Source organism: Onychomys torridus, chromosome 9 (genome assembly GCF_903995425.1).
Source record: "Onychomys torridus chromosome 9, mOncTor1.1, whole genome shotgun sequence".
In the NCBI taxonomy this organism is placed as follows: Eukaryota; Metazoa; Chordata; class Mammalia; order Rodentia; family Cricetidae; genus Onychomys; species Onychomys torridus.
The window spans coordinates 37,929,442-37,956,223 of NC_050451.1; the positions used below are offsets into that span (position 1 = coordinate 37,929,442).

Consider the following 26,782-nt stretch of genomic DNA (forward strand, 5'->3'; position numbering starts at 1 on the left):
TAAAAGCTGGGTATAGTAGCACACATCTGTGACCCCAGGATTGAGGGGACCCAAACAGATGAATTCTGGGAATGTTGGCCAGCCAGTCTAGTCAAAGGGTAAGCTCTAGGTTCAGTGAGAGCTTGTCCCAAAAAAAGGTGGAGACATGATTGACAAAGGCATCCTGACATCATTCTCTGGCCTCCACATGTACCTGTGTGGCTGAATATATATCTTCTACACCATCACACACATACACACACACACACACACACACACACACACACACACACACAGACACACACACACAGACACACACACAGACACACACACAGACACACACACACAGACACACACACACACACACAGACACACGAGAGAGAGAGAGACAGACAGACAGAGAGACAGAGAGAGACACAGAGAGACACAGAGACAGAGACACAGAGACAGAGAGAGACAGAGAGTAGAAGGGAGAGGTGAAGAGTTGAAATGAGCTGAAGTGTGTATCCTTCACCTTTTCCATCAAGTTGCTGCCAAAGAAGCATTGCTGTAATGGAATGAATTCAAGCCACTAAAGACGTCTGTGAACAGAGTGAGCAAGTGAAGGGGCAATCCTATTTTATCTTTGAACATTTTCTCCCTGGGCTACAAAAGAAGTCTGAGTGTCATCAAGGATGAATTTTAAATGTCGGGGCAGATTCTGCCTGACATACGTAAGATCCACTCTAAAGCAAATGTATTGCATAGTTTCGGTGCTCGGGGAAATAAGATGAATGATCCACTGTTCCAGTTTTCCTAGGATTAAGGGATTCCCTAGGATGTGAGTCGGTGATAAAGCTGAAGAAGTCTCATAAACCATCAACACTTTGACACGTGTTGATTACCCCGTTATGAGAGACCTGATCAGAAGTTAGGTCTTGCTAACAGAGACCTATGACACCCAAGTCGGGAGAGCACACCCCTCCTGTGTTGTTTGCTGGTTTTGGAAACAAAAAAGGCAAGATGGAGGCCTCAAGTTTCTGTCCAAGTAGGTAGATGTCTCTCGGTAAGTGCCTTCCTCTCATTGAATGGAGACCTTGAAATCTGCAAATATTAGGAGGCAGTGTGTGTGTGTGTGTGTGTGTGTGTGTGTGTGTGTGTGAGAGAGAGAGAGAGAGAGAGAGAGAGCATTGTGAAGAGCCATCTCCCTTTCTTCTCTGTTTCTGCTCCCATAATGCACTTTAGAGGTCTGCGCTCTTTCGTGTTCTGACTGCAGTTGGCATCTCTTCAGAGCTTATCTTGCTCCCATTACAGCGATACTCCAGTGTTGCAAGCCATCATCTCTCTCGCCTATCACCCGAACTTTACCAGTCATTTCCCACAACTCTATCATGTCAGCTACTTCTGGGAAATACTTCAGGCCTTCGCTGTGGCATGAATCTTCCTGATGGGAAATGGGTTCCCATCTCACAAGCCAGGACACCTTGTATTTCAGAAAGGCCTCATGACGGAGGCAAAGAAAGAGGAGCTTTGCAAGAAATAATCTGTGGTGTCACATGACAGAGAGGTTCTACCAGATGAACTGTAAGATGCTGTGTGGCTGTCACCAGGAACGTCACTGGTCACTTTGCTAAGGAGTCCTGCAGGATCTAGCTGTGGGTATAGAAGCAAATTGCTGTAGGATGGGTATCAAATGGGTCGAGAGGACACACTGTCAGGGGAGTACCTCTCACATTACTGACGGTCGTAGAGAGCTAGAGAGTGAGAGCATATGAACAAGAGAGCCAGGAGAGCATTACTGATGAGTGAGGCCCTCAGGATGCCAGGGGGCTGACAGCCAGAGCTCTGTGTCATGGGACTTGTGATCCAGAAAAATGATTCTGTAGCCGTCACAGAATAATGTCTTGCAACAGAGCTTGGAATCTGCTTACTTCTAAACAATATATAGAAGTACCAAAAGGTAGCTTTCAAAAACTGTTCAGGGGTTGGGGATTTAGCTCAGTGGTAGAGTGCTTGGCTAGCAAGCGCAAGGCCCTGGGTTCGATCCTCAGCTACACCGAAAAAACAAAAACAAAAACAAAACTGTTCACCCAGCTGGGCATGGTGGCAGTTAGAAGATTCATTCATCAACGTGGCATCTTGGAGGGGACAGTTACTTGAAGACTGGGGGTCCAGTTGAGCCACTTTCCTCTCCATCTAGTCTCAGGGTCTCTCTAAGTGGTCTCCTCAGTCATGGAGTGGGATTTCTTTTCTTTCTTTCTTTTCATTTTTTTTTTTTTTTAAAGTGACCTCATCCAACTTTTTATTCAACTGGGAACAGCTGGCAACATGGCTGCTTATCTTCTTGCAGTCTGAGCTGGAGAAGAGAAACCAAGGCAGGTGGGTAGATGGGAGACATGGAAGAATTCAGGGAGAGGTGGGGAAGAGGGCAGAAGGGCAGGGCAGGGCTCTGCACAGGTGGATTCTGGGGAGGCACACCCCCTCACGGAGGCGCCCTCTGGCTTGATTTGGTGGCTGCAGGAACATCGAGGAAAGACCACAGACCTTTGAGACATTTCATTCTTGCCGTCATAAGGCGGCTGCCAGAGGGTCTCAGGACCCTTGCCTCCAGGGGTCGCTGGCACTGAGCCAGGGCAGCTCTGAGGGCGGTCAGCAGTTTCCGAAACTTGCTTCCTGTATCCACGTAGCCATCACCTCTCATTCTTGGAGTGAACCAAGTTGCTGGCTACTGTCATTTCAAAGAACACGGGGACCTGAGAAGTCCCCTCATCCAGGAATGTCCAGGCATCCAGCGAATTCATGTTCTAGCTTCTCCTTGAGCTGGAGATAACTGGGCTTGTAGCCTCAAGCTCCACAATACAAGACTCGAACAGCGAGTGTCATTTGCTCCAGATCGCATCCTGGCACAGCGCGAGGACCCGACAGAGGAGCAACAAGGACCTCGAGATCTGCTGGAGTGGGATTTCTTAAGAGGCAATTTAGAGCTCTAAGTTGAATGGCTCCAAGAGACAGTGAGTGTGAGGATGTGGGCCTCACACTTAGCATCAAGTTAATTCTGCCGCATTGGATTGGTCATAGCTATACAGAGCCCCCCCCCCCCCCATTCAAGAATGAGGACACACATCCTGAGTGACAGATGACTTGTGACCCTTATTGTTGTACAAGCCCTTGCATGCCACATGTTTGAAAAGATCGCCTACAAGAAGGGCACAGCACAGACTCCCTTCTGTGCATTAGCTCCTTTGTTTTCTTTTCTTCACACAGGGTTTCTCTGTGGAGCCCTGGCTTTTCCGGAACTCACTTTGCAGATGAGGCTGGCTCATCTCTTTTGTTTAAGAGCTGGTTACTGAGCCAGGCAATGGTGACACACGCCTTTAATCCCAGCACTCAGGAGGCAGAGGCAGGCGGATCTCTGTGAGTTCCAGGCCAGCCTGGGCTACAGAGTGAGTTCCAGGAAAGGCGCAAAGCTACAAAGAGAAACCCTGTCTCGAAAAACAAACAAACAAACAAACAAACAAAAACAACAACAAAAATCCAGCTCTATGCACTGCCTCACGTGTTTGTCCATCTCTGCCTCCCCCCAATCTCTTACTCATATGTTGCAAGAACAGGCAGGCTTCTCCTTCATCTATCTGTATATTCCATGTCTTTAAATCCAGGAAGATGGGAATTGCTACATGCTAAAAGCAGTAAACCGCACTTCTCTCAAATGAGAAGGGGAAGAGAAATACTCTTTAGGTAGCTACATTACAGCTTACAGTTTCAAGAAGGTTTAATTTCTTGGTTATTTCAATGCAGAGTGCTAATGTTTTTTAGTTAGTTGTGGGTTCCAGCAACATGGGTGGGTACTAGGCAGCAAAGTTAGTTATAACTTAGGTTAATTATATGCGTTAATTACAGTTAATTATGTTACATTTGACTATACTTCCAAACTTCGAGGGTCGATCTTACACCCCAATAGGGCTTACCACCTGTAACGTTTCTAGTAAATCTTTGTTTTGATGTGAGACATTAGAAAGCTTATATATAATGAAGCATCCGGCCACTTCCCTTTGAGGAGTCAAATTCATCCAGAAAAGATGAAGTAGCCAAATGCATTTATTCTTCTTTATCGACTACAAGGAGCAGTACATCTAAAGAACTGGTTCCCTAAAGACCATTTTACTGTCTAACAAATGCAGCTAAGTACTATTTGTGTGTAAAATGATGGTGTCCTTTTCCTAAAGTCAGATAAAAAAATTAATTCTAAATGGAAACCGTCTTTCTTCTTCTTCCCTTTTTTTGGGGGGTGGTAATTAGAGTTGTTTGTAAGCTCTTCAAGATCCTTTAAATTCCATTACAGAAACGATACGGCTCCACTTTGTATTAAGCCACTAATGGTTTCACTTCCCAACAAAGCCAGCTCTTCTGGCTTTCACAGGCTCAGGAGACAGCCGCTCAGCAACAGCTTTTTGCTGGTCTTGGAGCCCGCTGAGGGCTGAGTAATGCTTATGAGATAGAAAAAGAAGAGCAGGCTTCTTGAGTTAAAATCTGTAGAATGTCGCGGTGGAGAAAGTGGTGACTACTCGCTGGCAGAATTCTCAACACCTCATCGGGCTGCTGGGGCATCTGCTTCAGTTTTCATTTCTGCTTTGGAGGTGCTCTGGAGAGCTGGGCCAGAAACCATCTGAATCCAGGTGCACACTATTCCTGTAACAGACATTCTGTTAATGTTGAGACCTATCTGCAGCTCAAATCCTTAAGGATGTCTGTCCCTAGTCAGGATGTGGGTGAGGGCGAGTCCTGTATCTCTACCCGCACTCCAGGAGCATGGTAACTTTTGAGAAGAGCTTTGAGTATTTTGAAGCTACGTTCTGGGCAGTAACCGGCATTCTTTGACAGAATAATGCAAATTAACCACTAAAAAAATTAACACCGGACAAACCGCTTCCATCCTCGCAGCAGAGAGCAAAGAGAAGCAGGGATTGTGGCCAATCCCTCTTTGCGCTGCAGTTTCTCATTATTTACCCTGGTTTAAGGAATGGCCACCAGCCAGCAGACACTGCAGCCTCATAGTATTTGCACAACTTATTTAGGCCGGTGTTTAATCTCTCTCGGTTTGTAGCTAGGATTGCTCCCAGGAGAATTCAGAGAGAACTCTAGATACTCAGCAAAGGGAGCTCGTTTTTGTTTTTGTTTTTTGTTTTTTTAAAATTTCTGAGAAATCTCTGCTGAATGCGCGCGCGCGTGTGTGATGTCTAGCAACTTTGAGTATGGTTAAGAGGAATTATCCGGTGTCCGGGGCCCAGTGGTACTCTTGTGCGAGGGTCACGTGAGACCAAGGCCGATGCATGAGGGCGGGGCGGGGAGTCAGAGTAGAGTTGAGTCGATGAAGGGATTCCATGGAGACTTCCAGGCTGAGGGGGTGACGTCTCCGCAGGGCAGCGGGAGAGGGGCATCTCGAGGCCGCCGGGCACGCGGGCCTGTCCCTTTAAGGGGCCGGTCTCCGGGCCCCTCTGGCCGCGACGCCCGGACGTGCGGAGCCGCCCCGCCCCGAAGCCGCCCGTTTCCTGCGGGGCGGCGCGACGGCACCTGAGCTACTGCGGCGGGGCCTCGGAGCGAGCGAGCGAGCGCGCGGAGCCGGCTGTGGAGCCCGCGCCGCCGCGTCGTCCCGGCCTGGTTCCCGGCTGCGCAGGGTGAGGAGCAGGGCCTCCGGGGGCGGGGGCGGCTTCCGTGCGCTCCGGCGCGGGGCGCGTTCTCCGGGTAGGCCTCGGCCCCGGGGGTCGCAGTCTGCAGCGTCCGCCCAGGCCGCGCCGCCGCTGGCCCGCTCTGAGGATCCGCCTGCGGGTTCCGGCTCCGGGGCGCCGCCTCGGCCTCTCCCGGGCCGCGAGGCCCGACCAGTGGCCGGAGCTCCGGGGCCGGCTCCCGAGGGCGAGGTCGGCTCGCTCGGGCCGCGGGGTGACCGTGGAGCCTATTTTTAGCCGGGCCCGCGGGCCCCCGGGAGGGAGGGTGGATTAAGGCTCCGAGGAGGGTGGACGGAGGGAGCGCCTGGCTTTGGGGCGCCCTGGGCCGCGGCTAGGCCACGCGTGCGCCATGCTGGAGCCGCTCGCTTCTGGCTGGTCCCGGAGCGCGGCCCCTCCCACCGCCCGGTGCGCCGAGTTAGGGGAAATCCGCGAAGTTCTCCTGCCTCCCTCCCAGGGGTGTGTCCGCCTCCGTTCCCAACAATGGGATTTGGGGCGTCCGGGATCTGGTCCCGTTCGGGAGTGAGGGAGCAGAGTCCGGCCACCCGAGACCGGGGCGCGAGGGGAGCAGCGTCCCCTCCTTTGTCCGGCTTGCACCTCGATGAGGTTAAAAAGTGGGCTGGTGATAGTGTCAGCCGGTCCTTCTGGGGGAGGAGGAAGCCGGGGTTCTAACAGCCGGGCCTCTACTAGACACGGATTCCGGAGCAGCTTAAGCGTAGCTCCAAAAGCTTATGTCTGAACACTTCAGAGTTGTAGGGTGTTGTGAGAAATGTACACCCCTTACCCAGGTAAAGAGGAACACCCCAGAGGTGAAGTAAACACGGCGATGTGTAGCAGGTGACTTAGGGTGATTTGAGTTTTTGCCCGAATTAGTGAGCAGTGCAACAGTGGCCCCGGTGTGGCCTGAGACTTGAGCTGAGCTGGAGCGCTCCGGCTGACCTGTATTTTGTATGTCCCGCAGTGGCCGTTCATATTTGATGTATTGCTTGATAAACCAGCCCCTCCCCCACCCCCTTTCCGGACCTTACATGAAATAGCCGGGCTTAATGTGTAGGTTTCTTGCCCATGCCTACCTTGAGTTAGAAACGTCTCTTAATTTTGTAGCCCTCAGTAGACGTAAGTGTCTTAATTATCAGGTGCGTTTAGAGAATAAGGTGTTCTACTTTACTGAGACACACACTGACTGAAACTTAAAATATAGCAGGACCTATCGGAAAAAAACTCCTCAAATGTATTAAAAACTTCAGTGTCATAAAGGCTACTCAGTATATCCCTTTCTTGATTCATAGTCAGCATTATGAAGAGGCATTAGTTTTTTTGTTTTTTGTTTTTTTATTGCATTGGGATATTTCTGTGCCCTCCCTAAGTATTAGCAATCTGTTGTATAGTTTCCCCTTACACAAACAGAATCCAATAAATCTATCCAAAACCCTCTCACCTCAAGCAGCTCACAGGCTTGCTAGTTTCTAAGTTTTCATTTTCTTTTGTTACGTTTTTCTAAAGACCTAAACAGCTCTTGTTCTGAGGCTTAACTTGTAAAGGACCTGTTAAGATTGGTTGTTGGTCAGTTTTTGGCTGGAATTTTACTTGAACTGTTTGGAGGATGTATTGTTTTTCCAGGGAGGGGCGCATTGGGATGAACCAAGAATCTTGAGAATGCCCAACAAACAACTGTGCTTTAGAGGGACACCTCTAGCCCTGGAATATGTATTGTTATTTGTATGCATTTTTATAGCAAAATTTTAATTAAAAAGATTTCCAATACTTTGTAAAAATTAAAATTTAGTGAACTTAATGGTTCCAGGAGAGTTTGGTTTAGAAATTGCAGGAAAAAATGCTTTACATAAATATTCAGGTGTTTGAGAGTAACTTTTTGGGTGCTTGTGTGTGGTTTTAAAGTACTTTGAAGGATAATCCTGAGTGCCCATAGAGACTAGAAGCCACTGTCTAGAAGTGACAGTGACTACCATTTATTTATAAACAGACTGCATTTCATTTCATGCTGCTTCAGTTTTTAGGAGCATAATTTGGGGTATTCTGATAAAAAAGATCAGCTTATGTGTAAGTGGCTGGGGGAAATTGGTCTAAGAATATGAACTATATTTTCCCTGTACATAGGAATTTAAGGAGAAAAACTAGGTGCCATGAACCAAAGAGTTTAACTTAAAGCTGTCTCTAAAAGTCTAGAGGAGAAAAGTAATAATTTACAAGTGTTTGTCAGTCAGGTGAATGAATTGGTGTTTACAGTGTCTTTGAAAGAAGTGACCGTGTTAAATTGTTTTTAAGCCTTTTCACTTTTAAAAGATACTGGGGACTGGGGATTTAGCTCAGTGGTAGAGCACTAGGCAAGCACAAGGCCCTGGGTTCAGTCCTCAGTTCCAAAAAAACCCCAAAAACCAAAAAATACTGTTGGGCACGATGGTGCTTTAAACCCAGTACTCCTGAGCCAGAGGCAAGTGGATCTCTGTCAGTTCCAGGACAGCTAAGGTCACATAGTTAAGACCCTGATTCCAAAATAAAAATAAAGGTGGTTGTTGTTGTTTTTCCAGACAGGGTTTCTCTGTGTAGTTTTGGTGCTTGTCCTGGATCTTACTCTGTAGACCAGGCTGGCCTCGAACTCACAGAGATCCACCTGCCTCTGCCTCCTGAGTACTGGGATTAAAGGTGCCTGACTTGAGCTTTAGCTTTTAACTAAAAGGCTTTACTAAAAATTAAGCAATCCCCTCACCCACCTTTAAAAGAAAGGGTCTAGTCTCTACCATAGAGATAGTTGTACCCCCATGTTTATGCACTATAGCAAAGGATTGGAATCAACCTAGTTGTCTATCCGCAGATGAGTGGATAATGAAAATTAGGTCTGTGTATAAAACAGAATACTACCCAGCTCTAAGGAATAATTATGTCAAAAAATTTGCAGGAAAATGGATAGACTTGGAATGTATATTAGTAATCAAGGTCACACAGTCTCAGAAAGGAATAACTGAATGTTGTCTCTTGTAAGTGGAGTCTAGCCTATAATCTATGTACAACAGTGTACATGTAGGTCCATATAATAAGGTAACAGAACAAAGGCTAAATATAAGGGGATGGGAAGGACAGTGCAGGGACTGGACCTGAGTTAGGATTGAGGTTAGGAGACCTATTGCTCTTTTTCTTTTGTTTTGTTTTTGAGACAGGGTTTCTCTGTAGCTTTGGAGCCTGTTCTGGATCTCACTCTGTAGACCAGGCTGGCCTCGAACTCACAGAGATCCGCCTGCCTCTGCCTCCCGAGTGCTGGATTAGAGGCGTGCGCCACCACTGCCTAGTGACTGGTTGTTTTTCTAGTGCTAGTTCTGTCATGGATTTTTGTCTTGTTTTGTTTTCGATGGCAGATAAGTACATAAAATATATTTGATACTGCAGCTTCCATTTTGAATGTTAATTCTAACTGTATAGAAGCTCATTGAGTTGTATAGACTTTGAGTCTGGTTAATTTTGGCATTTGATGTTTTTTGCAATTTTTAATTAAAGTTTATAAATAAGTTAATGAAACACTTTACTAACATAACAGAAGAAAGAAAGGGGCTCACTCTAGCCTTGACTGCCCTTCAGCTCACAGAGACCCCTGTCTCTCTCAGTAACTGCCTCTTGAGCAGCACGCCTGACTCCTGTGGGCTTTTATTTGCTTTTATAGACAGAGAAGCAAGACACACTTTCAATGAAAAAATAATTTTGGTGGAGATTCTGATTGGAAATATGACATTCCCAGGAAAAGTATATGAAACATTTGGCTCTTTAAAAGTTGTGTTCTGCCACTGTGCATGCCATTACCCCATCCCCTCTTGTGGAGGATTGACTCAGGGCTCCATATGGTGGGCAAGGGGTGTATTGTTCACCTAGCTACCTGGCTCTCTGTCATCTTAACTACTGCAGGGGCTTGAGAACTTTGAACTCCAAGTCTGCTTTCAGCAAAGGGATTTGTACTACTTTTCTTCCAGGATTCTCTGCATATTGGGTTCCATCCTCACGAATTGGCTCTTTTCTTTATTGGTCATCCGGTAAAAGTGGACATGCTCAATCCTTGATTCACTTTCTCTTTATATTCTTCTGGCAGTTTCATCCAGTGTCACGGCTCACATATCTACTTAAATGTCTAGTCTGGTTTCCCTCTGCTCTTTAGACAATGTTAGGTCTTTCCATTTAAACTAAGCTTCCCTGTTTCTCCTCCACCCACTTCTGATGCTGCTGAACCCCTTCATAGCTAATGCCATCTATCCAACAGTCTGGCAAAAATGATTGGAGTTATTTCTGACTTACCAGTTTTATGCTTGACATTCTCTGATTTTTCTTGTCCTAATAACATGATGAGAATCCAGATGCTTGGCACTGCAGATGGTCTGGCCCAAGGCACGCTCATCTCTTGCTTAGATATGTGAAGTTGTCCCCCTAATGGTCTCCGAGCTTCAGTGCTAACTCCCCACTGTCGTGTGATATTTTGTGTTCTGACAAATGAAGCTTGCCTGGAGATCAGAGCTAGCCACTAGTTAACCATAGAGGCCAGGCAGTGGTGGCATGTACCTTTAACCCCAGCACTTGGGAGGAGTAAGCAGGAAATTGTGGAGTTTAAGGCCACCCTGGGATACACAAGATTGAACCAGTCTAAAAGAGAAGCCGGGGGGTGGGTACTCGCCTTTAATCCCAGCATTAGGGAGGTGGAGACAGGGTCTCGGCCTCCATTGAGTAGTGGAGACTGGAGCCCCCTATTCGGTCTGAGAGTTCATAGAGATAAGTCTCTGGTGGCTGGCTGCTCTCCTTCTCTGATCTTTCAGCTTTCACTCTCCATATCTGACTTGGAGTTTTTATTGTTAAGACTAATTAAGATGGCATACAGTCTTTGCACCACAGCAGCCAGATCATACCACTTCTCAGAAGTAGTCCTTACAGCCTGGAAGGCCATACACAATCTGGGCGTGCTCTCTCCAGCTCTCCTGACCTCAGTTTAGCTGCTGACCCCCAGGTTGTTTGTTACCTTTCTTCTCTCACTTTCCCGTGAAGTATTTCACGGCTTACTCTCACAGCTCCTTTGCTATTCAAGGTCCTTTTTCTGCCTGCTTGGTTTAAAGCTTACCTCTGCTTCTAGTCTCTGCTGTGCTCTAGTCTGTACCATGCTCCATTTCTCTCTTAGCACTTGTACGTTTTAGCATACCTGGTAATTTTCCTGTTAATTGGGCTTGTTATTTCTTCTACAGTCAAACACATACTATAAAACAACTTTTAAGAGAACAGGTGTTTTGCTTGTTTATTTATGTATTTATTTTTGAGAGAGAGTCTTCTCATATAGCTGAGGCTGTCCTTGAACTAGCTAGGTAGTCCAGGCTATGTACCCTAGGTTGGTTTGAATTTGCAACCTTTCTGCCTTCACCTTCCCAGGATGGGATTATGAATATATGCCGTCACAACTCACACTTCTTTGTTTAACCTAAGTGTTTAAGGCATTGTCTGGCTCATAATAGGTGCTAAGAAAGAATTGGTCAAATGAAATAATTAAGCCTGTATCCTGCAGTTCCTGTCTTGTGGATACTGCCTTCTGGATCCTGTAGCTTTTAGTTTGTCCCTTTAGTTTGTTTCTTAGACAGTTCCTAAGAACTTTCAGAGAACAGAAGGGAGTGGCAGGGAGACTCTGTAACCTTTGGTAAAGGGAATAAATAATGTTACACTGTGGTGGAGACTGAGTTACCCACTGCATATAATTAAGACTATTGGTTAATTTAAAAAATTGGTTAAAACAAGGACTTAAAATACATATGTACTTTAGTCAGGTGAAGTGATAATGTGCCTTTAATTTCAGCACTTGAGTGGTGTGGGGGAGAACAGGCAGGTGGATTTCTGTGAGTTCGAGGCCAGCCTGGTCTATATAGTGAGTTCAAGGAAAGCCAGAGCTACGTAATGAGATCCTGTATTGAAAAAAATATCCTAAAACCAAACCAAGACACATTAAATGTTTGTACTCAAATCATTTAACGTTAATTTATATGTATACCTTTTTATTCAGGATAATTATTTTTCTTAGAATAGGGGTCTTCTGATTTTCCTTCCATAGTTGTATTCTAAAAGCATTGTCTATAACTTCATTGTTTCTAGCTTTTTTGTTTGTTTGTTTTCGAGTTTCTCTGTAGCTTTGGAGCCTGTCTTGGAACTTGATCTGTACACCAGGCTGGCCTTGAACTCACAGAGATCCTCCTGTCTCTGCCTCCCGAGTGCTGAGATTAAAGGTGTGTGACACCACCGCCTGGCTTTTGTTGTTGTTTTTTTTGCTTTTTTGTTTTTCTAGACAGGGTTTCTCTGTGAAGCCCTGGCTGTCCTGAAACTCACTCTGTAGACCAGGCTGGCCTTGAACTTACAGAGCTCTGCCTGCCTCATGTACCACCACCACCTGAATGTCTAAAACTTTGTAATATTGGTTTCTTTAAATGAATGAAAATGTTGATAGTGAGAAATTCAAAATCCTGGAGTTTTCCAGCCCTTCAGAGGTCTTGATTTTATTTTCCTACATTTATCTTTTGGCAGACATTAGTCATATATTTCTGCAAAAGAGAGACACGCTAGTGTAGTTAGAGTTTTCCTGCCTGGCCCACAGTCAGGACAAATCTCTCTCACCCGCCGGGCCCATATACGCTCAGACCCAATCAAGTAAACACACAAAAACTTACATTGTTTACGAACTGTATGGCTGTGGCAAGCTTCTTGTTATCTACTTCTTCTATCTTAAATTAACCCATTTCTGTTAGTCTGTACTTTGCCACGTGGCTTACCGGTGTCTTTACATGTTGCTCATGGCAGCAGCTGCCAGTGTCTCTCCCCCAGCCTTCCACTTCCCAGAATTCTCTTCTCTCTTGTCCCGCCTATACTTCCTGCCTGGCCACTGGCCAAACAGCATTTTATTTATACAGAGCGATATCCACAGCATACTAGTGCATTCAGGGAGAGGCCAAGACAGCACCATTTTGAGTAAACATCACAGTCATAGTAGCTCTAGGGTCTTAGCAGTCCCTACTGCTAAGAAGAATGCTCTTTGCCCATATTTCTTTATTTTACTGTTTTCCTTTTCTTTTTTCAGAGGGGGTACTGGTGATTGAACCCAGGGACTTATGTAAGCTTGGGAAAGTGCTCTATCATTGAGTTACAGCCCCCATCTATTTCTTTGTCTTGATCTGAGTAAATTTGTAATTATCAGTACTTTTTTGAGATTCAGTGAGTACATTGTTTATTAGGACACATTGTTATGTTACATGCTCATTGAAAAATGTGGGACAATTCTTTATTGTTACACAGGAACCAGATGAGTTGCCAAGTAAACAGTAATAAGCTAGAAGTTGAAAGGAAACTTGCAGGTCTTAGGCCTTATTAACATTTAGGTTTTATGTAAGTTCTTTATCTTCCCGTTCTTAATTTCGTGCATTCATGTGTCCTTAGAGACAATGCATTAGAGACAGTGAGTGTTAGAGAGTCTGAAGAACTTTGCTTTGAGTCTCGCCTTGATGGTTAGTACCACCTGGTCATGGCCACCTACAGCAGTTACCTCAAACTCATTGCTCTTTGCTTTTTTTCAAACTTGCATGTATATTTTGTTCCTAAGCCATTTTTTGTTTGTTTTGCTCCTTTTGAACTCTATAAACGGGGTTCTTTTTGTATGAATTTATTTGAAACTTCCCTTTTTCCATTCAAACTTTGTAGTCATGGTACTTATTTTTTGCCACACAGACTTTTGTATGATTGTTGTTTTTTTCTGAGACAGGTTTCCCAGACTGACCTTGAACTCAGGACCTCCCTGCTTGCCTCCAGTGCTGACTTTAGAGACCAGCTGCATCATTGTGCATGTCTGTAGCTTTCTGTATGTTGCAGGACATTCTTGTCTCCTTTTCTTAACACATAGCTGTTGACTTTTCTGTTGGGTTATATATCTTTCTTTTTGGCTGCTAGGAGTTATTTGTGTGACCTGAATACTAATTCACGACCAGTTATGTATTATAAATAACTTCTGCTACATTATGGTTTGTTGTCATTTTTTATGTTGACTGTATTAAACCTAGTTTAGTTTTAATTTATCATTATTTCCCTCAGTGATTTATACATTGTATCCTGAAATTGTATTAAGATCAAGATTTTGAGAATGTTCCTGCCTGTTCTTAGAAAGTTTCTATGCTGCCTCACAGTTTTGTTCCTGAAGTTGACTTTGTAATTTCTTCTTTCATGTGATTGTTTCTTTTTCTGCCAGCTCTGCATTGTGTCAAGTTTCTCCTTTTTCAGGGCTAAGATGTGTTTGTTTACTAGATTCCTCAGTAGTTTCCTACAAAATAGGGTTGTTTTAAGGATTGTATCTATGTTTTGCTTTATTGATTATGTGGGGTTCATTAAAAAAATGGAGGATAGTTACATTCTTTGAAATACCAAACCCAACGCCCACAGGAAATGTAAAAGATTAGTAAACCTCTCAGATCAGGCCTGTGTTTGCTGTGGTTTTCTTAATTTGTCAGTACTTGCTGCCTGAGTCAGTGCTGTGAGGCCTGTGTGTATCCAGCTGATGAGTGTTCTTAGGGAGTAAGCTCTCAGCTCTCTTGTCCTGTGTCTCGTGCCTCCCCCCCCTTCACTGTTTGTGTAGGCTTTCCATCTCTGCTTTCCCTTAAATAGACTGTTAGGAATTTGCTTGTGGAGTGACATTAAAGTCAAAATTAAAATTTAGACTACAAATTAGATAGTAAGGTTTTAGAAAGAAGAATCAGTGAGCACCCTTGAGTTTGCCCATCTGAGTGTGCGTCCATAGCATAAACCACCAGGAAAGACATTTTCTCTGTTGAAGAGGATGCACTATTTTTGTACTTACTAAATGTGTGTGTGTGTGTGTGTGTGTGTGTGTGTGTGTGTGTGTGTGTATACACATACAGGTGTGTGGAGGCCAGAGAAAAGCTTTCTGGGGGGTCAGTTTTCCTCTTTAATCCTGTGGTTCCTGGGGATTGGCCTCAGATTGTCAGCCTTGGTATCAGGCCCCTTTGCCAACTGAGCCATCTTGCCAGCCCTGTTTTTATATTTTGGTTATGTCTTTCCTAAAGTTCTCTTGTGATTGAATTAATCATACGCAGACTATCATTGTGAAAGTTTTTTTCTCAGCCCATGCCTTTAAATATTTGCCAACACTAGTGAAAGGTGATAATGTTTTCAAATGTAATTTTCTGATGGTTTCATGAAATCTAGGATATAATAAGCTACATTGTTTAAAGTGTCACTTTACTGGTGAAATGATTACCATTCTCAAGGCACTGAACTCGTACTTCCTGTCCACAATTTCTTGGTTTTCTTAGTAATCCATTACTCTTTGTCCTGGTTGCCTAACTGAAAAGAGATGCTATGGTATTTCAGTCTGTGTATCTTTAATGTTACTCGGGTTGCTTTGAAAATCCATCCGCTCCTGGGTGGGAGTGGTGGTACCAGCCTGAAACTCTGTGGCAGAAACCAAGACGGGGAGAAAGAAGAAGGAAAAGATGCCTACAAGCCAGGCTGGTGGAGGCATTTTCTCAGTGGAGAGTCCCTCTTGCCAGAGATGTCTACGTTTAAATCAAGTTAACAAACTGACCAGCATGCTGATTTGACTAGAATGTGATTTTAGGTGAAATTTTGCATTTTGATGTTCATTTCAGGAAAGGTTAATGTTTTGTCTTTATTTTCTTTTGTGTTATTTAACTCTTTAAAAAATAATTTATTTTTATTTTATTTGTGTTGATGTTTTGCCTACATGTATGTCTGTGTGAGGGTGTCAGATCTTGGAGTTACAGACAATTGTGAGCTGCCATGTGGGTGATGGGAATTGAACCTGGGTCCTCTGGAAGAGCAGTCAGTGCTCTTAACCACTGAGCCATCTCTCTAGCCCGTATTGTTTATCTTTTGCAAATTTATGGATATCAAGCTTGTTTTTAAGATCTCTTACTGGCAAATGTAGTGGATTTGTAAACCTTTAGCTTGTATAAAGGGAATTCACTATTTTTTTAGGTTTTAAGTACTTTGTTTTCTATGAATAAAACTTTGGATTATTTATTTAACACATTATGGTGTGCGTTTATGATGTGTATGTGTGTGGGTACCCATCTGCCAGTGTATGAGCAGAGTTCAGAAAACAATTTCCTGGAATTATCTGGCCTTCCACCAGGGGATCCAGGGATCAGACTTCATGTTGGCAGGCTTGGGTGGTGTCAGCTTTCGTATGGATAAAATACCTGGACAAAAAACAAGTTAGGGAAGGAAAGGTGAGTGGGCTGTGGAGGGGAGGTGTAGGGGCAGGAGTGGGAAGCTGGCGAGGCTGTCCAGTGCTGGACTTCCTCTATCTGGCACGGTCCTGGGTTCCTAACCTTCAACAGCACCACTAGATAAGTGAGCCTGTCAGGGACGTGTCTCACTGAAACCACCATAGACAGCAGGCTTTTGTACTGGCAAAGAAATCTCTCTGGCTCTGGATGTTTTTATTTGATGTAAATGATCTTGTCTTTGCTCTACTGATTTGAAATAACTTTCGGCAATCTATTTGGGTTTCCTTGAGTTAGTTTGTTTTGTGAGACAGGGTCTAGCTAACCTAGAAGTCATGTGTAGATCAGGCAGGCCTTGAACTCACAGAGATGAGCTGTCTGTGCCTTCAGCACTGGGGTTAAATGAGTGCTCTGCCACTCCTGGGTCAGTTTTTTTTTTCTTTTTAATTATTAAAAGAAAATAGTATTTACCTTTACTTTTTGTGTGTCTATGTGTATGTAAAGTGATTTTTTTTTCATTTATGGACTCTTGCAAAATACAAACAGTTACTTTGGGCTCATTAATTTACAAAATTGCCTTGTCTTGTAAGTGGTTGCACTGCAGTACTTGTGTCTGTACTGGCTTGAGTTTCTCCTCTAATCTAATTGAAGGCGTGTTAATGATGCCCTTTGAGACAGTATCTCTCTCTAGTCCAGGCTGTCCTCCTGCATTAGCCCTCCAAGTGTTGGTGTGATAGGCATGTGCCACCATACCTAGACCCTCCAACCTATTTTTGTCATTTGTTAGTTTTAAAAGTTTGATTGCTTTTTACTTTAATTTTTCAGAAATCCCAATTCATATTTGTTTAGTCACTTCTTTATATTGACTGCTTTTTGTTAGTATTTGTCTTAGTTAGGGTTTCTATTGCTGTAATAAAATATCATGACTAAACTCCGTGTGGGGAGCATGGTTTTGAATGAAAATGAGGACATGACCTCTCCCAGGTACGGTTGATGAAGTTTTTTATGTAGAGAACAAACAGCTAGAGGCATCTGGAAGGGTGCAGACTGAACCAAGCTATGAGAAGAGAGAGAGGAACCAAGAGTCCAAGAGAGCACATGAGAACCAGGAAGGCATGTAGCCAAAATGGCTGAGTTCTACAGGAATCAGAAGCTGGGGAAGGGAAGGGAAGCCCAGCCACCTGAGTTGGAGAGGTTTAGGGTAGGGTGGGCGGGAAGTGCTGGGAGGAGCCACGGGTACTGAGTGAGACTTGTCCCAGGTTTCTTTGTGACCCGACAATTCCATCCTACAGGTTATAGTCCATCATCCAGAGAAATCAGATCAGAAATTCAGGCAGGCGCCTGGAGGCAAGAACTGATGTAGAGGCTGTGGAGGAGTGCTGCTTCTAGCTTGCTCCCCGTGGTTTGTCTAGCCCGCCTTCTTGATTGCATACACGTTCATCAGCCCTGGGATGGGCTTGCCCACAGGCCTATCTGGTGGGGGTGTTTTCTCAGCTGAGGTTCTTTTTTCCAAAATGACTCTATAGTGTTTCTCAAATTTGACATAGCACTAGCCTGCACAGTATTAATGAGTGTGACATATTCGTGCATGGATATAGCATATTTGATCATATTCATGCCTCTGTTACCTCGTCTGTCCGTCCCTCTGTCCTTCCCTGTAGTGCCCTTTCTACTTTGATGCATTTCTTCCTGTATTCTACATAGGAGAAAGTCGTTGATACTTGTCTGTGTCTGGTGTTTTCCACTTCACATGATTGTCTCTGGTTCTATCTGTGTCCTGTAAACGAGAGGATTTTCTCTGTTGCTGAATGAATTCTCTACTGACATATACTACATTTTCTTAGTTGATAGACACCTGAGTTGGTTCCATAAACTTGGCTGTTGCAATAAACATGGATGTGTAAGCATCTTTACTATATGCTGTTTTAGATTCCTTTACTTAGGGAGTGGTATAGCAGGATCATATGATAGTTTTAGTTTTTTCGCTTTTTAGAGTCCCTCATACAGATTTCCAAAGTGGTTGTACAACATTTCTAACAGTATATATTATTACCCCCCCACCATGATCTTTTGGTTTAAGTTTTTTTTTTTTTTCAAGTTATTGACTAAGTCCTGGATATTAATTCTCTGTCGAATGAGTAGTCTGTAGAGATTTCCTTGTTTTTAGCTGACTTTTTCAGTTTCCTTCGCCGTGTAGAACTGGTTTGTTTTGTGCAATCTCATCTGTCATCCTTCCTGAGCTGTGGGGATAATGTCTGGTCGTTACCTGTGCCTATCTCTTGACTTACTCTCTGCTAGCAGCTTCAGGGGTCCGGGCTCTTGACTTGTTTTCAGGGGATTTTCAGGTAGGGGAGAGAGACGGTTCTAGTTTCAGTCTTCTCCGTGTGGCTGTCTGGATTCCTAGCGAAGAAAGGCTGCCTTTTCTCTCTCGTGTGTTTGTGCACCTTTTGACGGTTGGCCATACATGCTTGGGTTTGTTTCTGAGCCTTAACCTGGCTCCGTGGTTATTTTTATGTCATGCCGTGCTGTATTTGTTGCTGGTGCTCTGTAATTTAAACTGAAACCAGGCACCGTGATAGCTCTAGCAGTGTTCCTTTTGTTGAATGTTGCTTTTGGACATTTTGGCTACCAGTAATAGATAATTGCTTATCACTATAGCATACTGCCTACAAATGAACCATTTTTCTTTTTTTAAATTAAATATATTTATTCATTAATTTTGTTTCCATTTTACATACCAACCCCAGTTCCCCCTCCCTCTCTTTCTCCCGCCTCCTCACCTCCCTCCCACTCTACCCCCATCCACTCCTCAGAGTGGGTAAGGCCTCCCATGGTAGTCAACAAAGTCTGGCATACCAAGTTGAAGGAGAGCCTAGCCCCTCTCCATTGTATCAAGGCTGAGCAAGGTATCCCACCACAGGGAATGGGCTCCAAAAAGCCAGTTGATGCACCTGGGATAAGTCCTGGTTCTGCTGCCAGGGACCCCACAAACAGATCAAGCCACACAACTGTCACCCACATTCAGCAGGCCTAGTTCAGTCCCATGTAGGTTCCCCAGCTGTTAGTCCAGAGTCAGCTGTCTCTGTGGGTTTCCCCATCATGTAAATGAACCATTTTTCTAAAAAAAAAAAAAAAAAAAAAAAAAAATGCATTTGGCTTAAAAAAAAGGCAACATAAAATTAGGTATTGTAGGCTTAAAGGACAGGAAACCCCTGATACACTGGTGGTCTGTTCTGAGGCTCAGGGATGAGATTACAGATTGTTTTACCAGGATGTAATAAACTTGCTTGCTCAATGTTACCTTACAGCTATTCTTGTCCTTTGAATAGCATGCTTATAGGCTAACTCATGAGCATGCGCTTCTTTTAAAGGTGGATTCATTTAGTTGTCCATTTCGTTGTTTTATAGTTAAGGGTTTTTGGTGACTGTATATGGATGGGGGTAAGAACCACTTTTAGTTTGCTTAGTCTTGTGTTTCGATAATTTCCCCCCAAATGTTTGTTTGTTTGCTTGTTTATTTATTTATTTATGAATGATACAGGGTTTCTTTGTTCTGGAACATGCCCTGTAGACCAGGCTGGCCTTGAATTCAGTGATCTACTTGCCTCTGCCTCCTGAGAACTGGAATTAGAGGTGTGTGCCACCACTGCCCAGCTTCCAATTGTTCTTTTAAGTCATCCAGCTTAGGTAATTTTGTTAAAGTACAGAAAAAATTTAAAAGTAGGTGTGTGTGTGTGTGTGTGTGTATCACTTTCATTTGTTTTAAGGCTTAGTTTGAAGAAAATGTTAGTAGATGTGAGAATAAGTGAACATCCCAGTAAGAAGAAAATAGAATTCAAATTTTTTACTTATTTGAAATTTAATAGTATATGATGATATTGCTTCAGTTTTCCTCTGTGCAGGCAGACAATTTTTTATTTCTGTTTTTACTTCTAAAAGTATAATGTAACTGAGGGTGGTGATTTAAACCTACAATTCTGTATTTGGGAATATTAGGCCAGCCTGAGCTATGTAGTAAGACCATATCTGTCTTAAAAAATACTATTGTCCATTAAGAATGGTTCCAGTCTGGAGAGATGGAGCTGGCTCAGTGGTTAAGATCACCGGCTGCTCTTCCAGAGGACCTAGGTTTAATTCCCATCACCCACATGGCAGCTGTCACTGTCTGTAACGGGCTCCAACATCATCATGAAGGCATGAATATAGACAACACACCAATGCATAGAAAAAAAAAGGTTCCTAGTGGAGCAAGGTGGCATATGCCTTAGTCTTATGGGTCTCAACTTACTTTAATACATTTCCTTGTATTGTGGTGACCTCCAACCATAAAATTATTTTCGTTTCTACTTCATAACTATAATTTTACAGCTGTTTTGAATTGTAATGTAAATATCTGGTATGTGACCCCTATGGAGGGTCCTTTAACCCTAAAGGAGTTGTAACCCACAGGTTAAGAGCACTGCTTTAAGAGCACTTTAACCACTGCGTAGCTGGAAGGTTTTTCTGGTCCTGCTCGGCCCTGTGGTCCCCCAGCCGCTTATAAAATAATCATTAGAAGGCTTATATTAATTACAAACTATATGGCCTATAGCTTAAGTTTCTTGCTAGCTAGCTCTATCATCTTAAATTAACCCATTTCTGTTAATCTGTGTTTTGTCACATGGCTGTGGCGTTACCAGTCTGCTGGCATGTTGCTCCTTGGGCGGCAGTCTCTCAGACTCTGCCTTTCTCTTTCCTGTCTCCTTGGATTTTCCACCTGCTTTTAAGATGGCTTGCCATAGGGCAAAGCAGCTTATTTATTAATCAGTGGGAACAACATATATTCACAGTGCACAGAAAGACATCCCCCAACACCACTGCTTTAAGAACCAGCACTCAGGAGGCGGAAACAGGCAGGTGAATCTCTTGTGTTGTGAGGCCAGCCTGGTCTACAGAGCTAGTTCCAGGACAGCCAGGGCTACACAGGGAAAAACCTTGTCTCAAAAAACAAACAATGAAAAAGTGGTTCCTTAAATATCTAATTTTAATTAAAGTTTTTTTTTTTTTGAGACAGGGTTTCTTTGTGTAGCTTTGTGCCTTTCCTGGAACTCACTTTGTAGCCCAGGCTGGTCTCGAACTCACAGAGATCTGCCTGCCTCTGCCTCCAGAGTGCTGGGATTTAAGGCATACACCACCACCGCCTGGCCAAATATCTATTTTAATGTGAAAGAGATTTAATTATTTGTGATCTCATTCTTTTAAAAAAATGTGATCTCATTCTTTAAAAAAAAAAATTCTTGTTTTTTATGTATAGTCTCAGTTTATGTAACTGTTAGGTTCAATATAAATGCTCTTTTATGTATTTTTCTATATTGTCTTAACTCTTGTATAAATATTTCTGTAGATGTTCCACATTGAAATAGTTTTCCCATTAAAAACAATGAAATCCATCTCTCTCTCTCTGTATACAGACACATATACTTTTACTAGTTAAGTACTTTAATTAGAATTCTGAAAATTATTTTCAGACTTAAATATCTTTGAGACAGGTCTCACTGTGTGGCACAGGCTGGCTTCTTCACTGGTGGTCTTCCTGCTTCGGCCTCCACGCACTAGGCTTCAGTCACAACTTGCCATATGTCTCATACCATTAGAATTTTGTATTATACATATTCTTAATATAAACTAGCTTTTGTGCTTGCTAAGAGATTTATACAGTTCATTTTAACTCAGTGATATAGCTCAATTTTTATAAGAAAATGTATAAATTTTAAGAGGACAAGTAAATAGAATTTAAAAGCAAGATGATTACCATTCATAATAAATACTCTGAAACATAGCATGTGACTCTTATTTCTCCATATTTTTTCTTGGTTTTGCAGTGCTATGGGAGTCATGCATGCTAGGCATGTGCTTTACCATTGAGTAATCCCGTCCTTATAGTGTTAATATTTTTGGAATTCTTTAAATGTACTGCATGGTTGAACTCTTTGATTCTTATTTTAGGACAAGGTTTTTGTGCATAGATGTATGTTTTCCCTTGAGAGAATCTGGGAATTATTTGTAAACATTAGTGGGTATACTTTTTTTTTATTGTAGTAAAGAAATAGTATATTTCATTATTTTATTTATTTATTTTATTAATTTTATTTTTTGGCTTTTCAAGACAGGGTTTCTCTGTGTAGTTTTGGTGCCTGTCCTGGATCTTGCTCTGTAGACCAGGCTGGCCTCCGACTCACAGAGATCTGCCTGGCCTCATTAATTTCTTGAAGGATTTAATCCGGAGTAAAATAGAAAAGAGACTATTGTGTGGACTGTGCTTTGAGCAGAGTTTGGGCTCGATTTCTTGTGTCCTGTGCAAATTTTGCTCTTGATTTACTTGACAGAAATTCCATTTGCCATTATTGGCAGTTTCCAACATTCAGATTAGAATCCATTAAAATTTGCATATGGTTAGGTTAAAAAGGTAATTAATCTTCATGCCTGGTAAGGGGAAAGTAACATAGGTCACTTTTGCCAAGTCTACCTAGTCTCTATTACCAGTTCAACAAACACAATGCATTGCATCTTAAGGGCTTAGAAAATGTTAATGATCAAGTTTCCATCCACTACAGATAACTTTGTCTCAACCCTTTCCCTCCCCTTTCCCATTACCTCTACCTGGTAAATCCCTTAGCTTGTCTTTTTTTTCCCTTTCTGTGTAGTTTTGGTGCCTGTCCTGGAACTCACTCTGTAGCCCAGGCTGGCCTCGAACTCACAGAGATCCGCCTGCCTCTGCCTCCCAAGTGCTGGGATCAAAGGCGTGTGCCACCACTGCCTTTTTTTTTTTTAAAGTTCCCTCTTATTTTGTTCCTAGGCCCTCATTGCCATCCTTTCCCCTCAATGTATAACCCTGTTACCTGTAGTTATAAAGTGAATTTAAGGTGTAGTAATAGATATAATACATGCTTCTTTATTTTTAATTTTACCTATAACAAATATGGAATTGAACATTTTGTAATCTTTTTAAAGTCAAAGTTTAACATTTTAAGGCAAGTGATTCTGACAGTGCTATATCCCTAGTTTTAGTTATTGAATTTATTATATGTAACATATCTTAATTAAATAAAATTATGACTTTTTTTTACTTTAATTATTGCATTTTTTATAGGTAACATATCCTCCACCTCAACCCCCTGCTCCAAGATAGGGTTTCACTGTGTAGCTCTGGCTATCCTGGAACTCATTATGTAGATCAGGCCTTGAACTCAAGATCCACCTGCCTTTGACTCCTGAGTGCTGGGACAAAAGGCATGTACCACTATACTTGGTTTATGTAACACTTTTTCCCCCTTCTCTTTCTTCTAGACAGGGTTTCTCAGTGTAGCTCTGTAGACCAGGCTGGCCTCGAACTTACAGAGATTCCCCTGCCTCTGCCTCCCACAGGGATTAAAGGTGTGATTTTTGACTTTAGTAGAATTGAATTTAATCATAACCATAGTATTTATAGTTTTTGTTTTTGTTTATTTTTTTTAGATAGAGGCTTATGTTGTGTAAGCTGGCTTTGAATGTGTACTAGCACATCCAGTTTAAATGGTTCTAAGGATTGAATCTTGTGCTAGCAAGCACTCTATGAACTAAGCAACCCCAAGTACTTGTAGGTTTAATAGCTATACACTGAGTTGGTCTTGAAGCTGAGTGTTTTATGTCTTCAGTTTGTATGTGATGCTGCTCTGTGTCCTGACATTGTGGTTAGGTTCCTCCACATACATTTGAGATCCATATGAATTCAAACAAAGTCTTGAAGGAATTCCATGAAAATCCAGAGGAAGGCAGCAACATTCCTTCAGATCTGTGGGGCCTGAAAAATGGACATAGAAAGTGAGCCTAATGTGAGGACAGTGTTTTCAGACCTCTGTGCTCTGGTGTTGGGTCTCTTTGCCCTGAGTGTTTGCTGCTTTTCCTTTTTGTTTGGATGAACTTGGTTAGTATGATCACAGAGGAAGATTCTGGAAGCCTACGTGTGTATAGGTGTATGGATTTAGCGTACTCTTGTAGCTTCTCTGTCTGCTGCTAAGCAAAACTTTGAAATGTTCTCTCAATGGCCCAGCACATCTGTATATCCTGTGGATGCTTTAAAACACACACACACACACACACACACACACACACACACACACACACACACACACCACTCATCTTTAGAAGCATTTCAGTTGAACATAGCTAACAGGCAGACAAAGCAAATTGTGTTTAATTGACTCTCAAATGAGACGAGTTGTCAGGGGGAGCAATCTTAAATAGTTAGCATGTGATCCCTTTCCTCCTTGAGCTTCTGTGATCTCACTGTAGTAGATTGCTTGTGGAAATGTGACTTTTAGTCAGAAAGATTAATCTTGTGCCTGTTGAACTATTTTGTTTTTAGGTTCTGTTTCAATTTTAGATGTGGGTCATTGCTGGTGTAACTTCAATTAAGAATGCTCTGGTTTTAAAATGAGCTATAAATTAATTGAAAGACAGAGTTGATTTTAATAAGTTTAAAGCTGTTTATGATTACCATGTACAGTCATTCTGTTTGGCTTGGCAGTTAACACAGACAAATAAATGACTCTTTTACTAACATCTATATTCAGGGAGGATCTCATGTGGCTCAGGTTGGGTTTCAACTCTTAATCCTTCTGCCTCAGCCTATATGCAGGGATTGCAGGCCTGAGCCACCACTCTGTCCCAAGTATGTTTATTTTGTCTTGTAATATTTAACTTTGTAAAAATACTTCTGGTAAAGCAAAGTTTTAAAATAACTATAAGAACAATGATTCCACATTTAGGAAGAATTTGTTCATTTTTTTTCTTTGAGATAGGGTCTCACACTTTGGCCTAACTTTGTATGAGGGTGCTTGAACTTCTTAATATCCTGCCTCCACCTCTGGACTGCTGGGATTCTAGAATCTTGTGCCACTATACCCAGTTTATGAGGTGTTGGGAATCAAACTTCATGTATGGTAAGCAAGCACTCTGTCAACTGTTTACATCCTCAGACCATCCCCTTTAAAAACAACACTATTTACACATTAACTGATTGATTCAATTAAGAAAAAGATCACATGTATAATAGGCTGGTTTTGAGTTCACTATGTAGTTGGGGACGGGTGTTTCCTGTCTCAAATGCCTGTTCCCAGATACCCAGTAGCCACTTTCCAAATTACCACACAGAGGCTTATATTAATTATAAATGCTCAGCCAATATCTCAGGCTTATTACTGACTAGCTCTTATACTTAAATTAACCTATAATTCTCATCTATGTTTAGCCATGTGGCTTGGTACCTTTTCTCAGTATGGCATTCTCATCTCCCTTCTCTACGTTTGCAGGCGACTCTCTGACTCTGCCTTCCTCCTTCTCATCATTCTCAGTTTGGCTTTTCTGCCTAACTTCCTGCCCAGCTACTGGCCAGTCAGCTTTTTATTAACCAATGAAAATAATACATATTCATAGTTTAGAAAAGTATTATTCCACAGCATCTCCCCCTTTTTGTCTAACCAAAGAGGAAGGTTTTTGTCTTATTGTAGTAAAACTGTATATAACAAAACAGTTATTAAGTAAGAATTGCAGTGACAATATCCAATCCATTTGCATTTGACAAAATTAGAGAAAATACTATTTATCTTATCTTGGTGAGTCTAAAGTTTTGTATCTAATTTGTTTTCTATTATAACTAAGGAAAACTGTAAGTATAACTATTTATTCTTCAACTACATCAAAGACCCCAGAAGGGTGAAATGTTGCCTATGACAGGGACAAATACAAATGGACTAGACATTATTAATATAATTATTGCCTGTATATATATTTGTATATAGTTATTGTATTGTATATAGTTTTACTGTATTAGCTAAAACCTTTACTTTTTATTTAGACAAAATGGGGGAAATGTTCTGTGATATTTTGATTGTGTTCTGACAAATAAAGTTTGCTTGGAGTCAAAGGGTGGAGCTAGCCACTAGCTGACCATAGAGGTTTGGAGGACTGTAGATAGAGAGGAGACAGGAAGTGGTAAGGCAGGACTGAGAGAGGATCTCGGCCTTTTGGATGGAGGAGTGGAACATGTAGGAAGCAACTGGTGGCTGCCCCCGGTTCTTTGATCTTTCAGGTTCTTACCCCAATATTTGACTCCCAATTTTTTTATCGATAAAGATTAATTAGATTAATGCTTCAATAACCTAGGATGTAAAATGCTCCTGCTCTACCTCTAGAGTGCTGAGATTAGGGGCTTGTACTACCAAGCTTGATTTTTATGATGTACTGGAGCTCAAACCCAGGGCTTTGTGACTGCTAGGTCTACCAGTAGATCCATCCTCTGCCTCAGAATTTGGCTGCTTTAATCATCTCAAGAACATTAATTAAAAAGCTGGAATATTCTTAAATTTATTCTACATTAATTGTGCAAAAGTTGGTACTGGGGAGATGGCTTAGTGATTAAGAATATGTACTGTTCTTGCTGAGGACTTCAGTTTGATTCCTATGTCAGGTGGCAGACCTGTAATCCTAGCTCCAGGAATTCTGATGCTTCTGGCCTTTGAGGACACCTACATTCAAGTGTACACGCATACACATACATGCACATAATATAAAACAATCTTTAAAAAGGTACAAAAGTTAATTAACTTGCTTCAGTTTGCTTTATTACAAGTGTGTCATAGGATATAGTTAAATCTTGTGTTATATATACTGTCCTTTCCTCCAACATGTTGGAGGTAACATAAGAATACACGTAGCATAGAAATATATATATATAGGAATATTAATGTCTAGAATTTAAACTCCCAAATCACTTTTTCTTTAAGTTTCACAGAAACCCCTGGAGGTGAGGCATAT

General features: G+C 42.4%; 1 protein-coding gene and 1 pseudogene across 8 annotated transcripts in view; one reads left to right on the top strand and one right to left on the bottom strand.

Moving 5' to 3' along the window:
* Positions 1-2,440: 2,440 nt before the first annotated feature.
* On the bottom strand, positions 2,441-2,841 carry LOC118590696 (annotated as a pseudogene).
* Positions 2,842-5,307: 2,466 nt separating this feature from the next.
* The window catches only part of Ktn1 (kinectin 1), a 98,223-nt gene continuing 76,748 nt past the window's right edge, over positions 5,308-26,782 (top strand). For all 8 annotated transcript variants that reach the window (XM_036198586.1, XM_036198588.1, XM_036198591.1 and 5 more), the window contains exon 1: positions 5,308-5,633. The gene's annotated coding sequence lies outside the window, so the exon portion shown is untranslated. The remainder of the gene's footprint in view (positions 5,634-26,782) is intronic.